The sequence below is a fragment of the Stegastes partitus genome, unplaced genomic scaffold, assembly GCF_000690725.1.
Source record: "Stegastes partitus isolate 25-593 unplaced genomic scaffold, Stegastes_partitus-1.0.2 Scaffold1668, whole genome shotgun sequence".
In the NCBI taxonomy this organism is placed as follows: Eukaryota; Metazoa; Chordata; class Actinopteri; family Pomacentridae; genus Stegastes; species Stegastes partitus.
The window spans coordinates 13846-16665 of NW_007579399.1; the positions used below are offsets into that span (position 1 = coordinate 13846).

Sequence of the window (2820 nt, forward strand, 5' to 3'; positions counted from 1 at the left end):
TCGTCTCCTCTGCAGGTCTCTGGCTCGCCGCTCAGTATTTAAGGTGGAGCAGCGGCGGACGAAGCTTCTGATGTTTTTTATTTCTCACAGAGGAACTTTGGAGGAAACTCCGCCTTAAATATCTGCGGTCAGAGAGCGGCGCAAACGAAGAGCGTCACTCTGTCGCGTTTTCCGGCCCCAGACCTGATGAGGGTGAAGCCACTTCTCTGTTGTGGAGTTTTTAGATTCATCAGTCAGTTGTTAGAGGATCGTTAAGTTGTTTTTCATTAGTTGTTAGTAATTAAGGAGACAGAACACCCATATTTGGAACTGATTGATTTGCACTAAACATGAAAATCCTGGTGTCAAAGTTTAGAAAACTTCAATTAACTCAATGAAGATGTTTGTTACTTTCATTTTTTATAGCTGTTTAATCAGAAGAAACTTCTCGCCATTCATTTTTCAGCACTGATTGGCTGTTACTCAGTAGTGATGGTGTTTTTAAATTATTTTACCAGGAATGGGTTTTTAAAAAGAAAAAAAAAAACTATGCCAGTAATCAGAAATGCTGAATCTTGGTGCTGATATCGTCCATAACTGGCGACTGCGTCTGTTTTTCATAGATTAGACCTGATTTAGTTCACAGCCCTTCATGCTGAGGGTAAATAAAAATGTGTTTCCTCTTAACCATCATTTAGCTACCAACAGATGATCAGACACGACTCGGTTTTATGATGTAAGATGATGCAAAAACAAGATTCACATGTAAACAAACGTTACAGATGAACATCCCTGTTTCATACCTTTATGTTACTGTGTTAGTTTTAGTTGCTGCCCGAAGCAGGTTTCACTCTGGCATCTTTAAAACCATTTTCAGGATCTATTATCAGGATTTATTATTATTATTTCTCTTGGTTCTGATATTATATTCTTTAATTTTTAATTTATTTTAAAATGTGATCTTACAAGTCGCTGTTCCAAACATTGCATTTTTTTAGTTTCTGTTGCATTTTGTCCTACAAACTACTACAAGCTTTAAATATTAAGTTTACTTTTTCCGAAAGTTCTCAGAGTTTAAATAACTCAAGTGCAGCGGCAGAGCGCGACCCTTTGCGGCAGAGCGCGACCCTTTGCGGCAGAGTGAGGCCTCCCGTACAGACGATCTTCGGCGCCGTGCTGACGTGCGTCGGTGCGTCACGTGACCTGAGGAATGCGAACAATGCAGCGAAGAGTCCAACTCGGAGCTGATTTTCTGATCCGGACAGAAAATGGAGGCTCAGTTCGTCACATTCTGCTTCGTTCTTCTGCTCTGAAGGATCAGAACCGAACTTTTAACCGGATTTAACCTCCGAACTGAGTTCTTCTGCCACATGGTGAGTTCTGGTACTTTCTGGAGTTTGGCTTTGAACTTATTTCCACTTTTTACTTGTTGCGAAGGAAAAAGTTCGGTTGTGTTGAAATGACGGAACCAGAAAACGAGCTCAGTGTTCCGTGTCGGGGCTGGAGTCCGGTTCTGCTGCTCAGCTCCGTGTTTCTGCTTCAGCCCAGAGGCCTCGGAGGCTTTAAACTGGTTCTGGAGCACAGAACCCCCCCCCCAGTCCCGGTTCTGTCTCGGTTCTACAGCTGTGTGGAGGCTGAACCCAGCAGAACCGTCTGTTTTATACCTGTACATACATAAATGAGCTGCTGGTGCTGCTGGAAGCTCTTTTCTGTGCAGAAACCCAGAACCTGTGAAGGCCCAAAGTCAAGCTGGTCCAGAACCAGAGCTGCACTGCTCAGATGTTTGGGTCAGGACATCCTGAAACGGTTTAAACTGAGACTCGAGGAATGTGGTCAGAACCAGCCTGAAGAAGACACAAGTACAAATACGTGCTATTAGTGTTATAAATATCAGTATTATTCATATTAGTAATAATATATTCTATGATAATAACATCATTATGTGTTGTTAATGTATGAACTCATCCTGTTAGTGTAGATATAAATGTCTTCTATGTGTCTCGGTGGATGAAGGGACAATATGTGATTGATCAAGTTCTAGATTCTGCAGAGGTCCAGATTCTTTGGTAGAACTGGTCCTGGACCGGAGGGTTCCTGCAGCGCAGTTTGGGTCAGAACATCGCATTGACCTCAACACACAGATCCGAGGTCAGAAACAGCCTGTAAAGAACCAAAATGTAGTATTTAATGTCCAGTTTTACTCTCCGCTGCCTGAATGTTTCGGCTCTTATGCAACCTTTGGTTCTGTTGGTCGGTTCTTCAGATCAGTTCAGGTTCTGGTTCTACAAACTGACCAGTTGTTGGAGTCTGTGTGGAACCAACAGATGTTTCTGTGATCACAGAGTTAAAGTGTGAAGCTTCAGTGTTTGTACGTCCCTGTGGTTCTGGACGCTGAGTCGGACCTCCAGTTTGAACTGATCTGAGTTCTGACATCTGACCTCCAAACTGGACGGTTCTACTTTTAGTAAATGGAACCACAATTAACCGGTTCAGACTTCTTCTTCTCATGTTTCCTTTTCATGACGTTTAAACGTCGTCTGTGCAGGAGAACTCTGTAGAACCAGCCCACTGCAGACCCAGCAGAACTGGGCCCAACTTAAACCAGCATCCAATGACTGCTTCATGATAACTGATCTGAGTTCGATGGTTCTGTGTCTGCGCTGGTGAAAATGTCACCGTTTCAGGAAAACTGGCAAAATAACTGGAATTATTTATTAAATACAGATTTTATGACTCGTCAAAATAAACGACGTAGTGAAATAGAATTCTCCTAAAGTTTGGATGTGATGGTTTCTGCTGATTTTCAAGCTGAACGTTTGTAACTCAGACCTCCACCTTAAC

The 2820-nt window shown here is 42.6% G+C and overlaps 1 protein-coding gene across 2 annotated transcripts in view; it reads left to right on the forward strand.

The window, feature by feature from the left end:
- The first annotated feature begins 1206 nt into the window (after positions 1–1206).
- Positions 1207–2820, forward strand: part of lats2 (large tumor suppressor kinase 2) — a 23922-nt gene continuing 22308 nt past the window's right edge. For both annotated transcript variants that reach the window (XM_008301381.1, XM_008301379.1), the window contains exon 1: positions 1207–1352. The gene's annotated coding sequence lies outside the window, so the exon portion shown is untranslated. The remainder of the gene's footprint in view (positions 1353–2820) is intronic.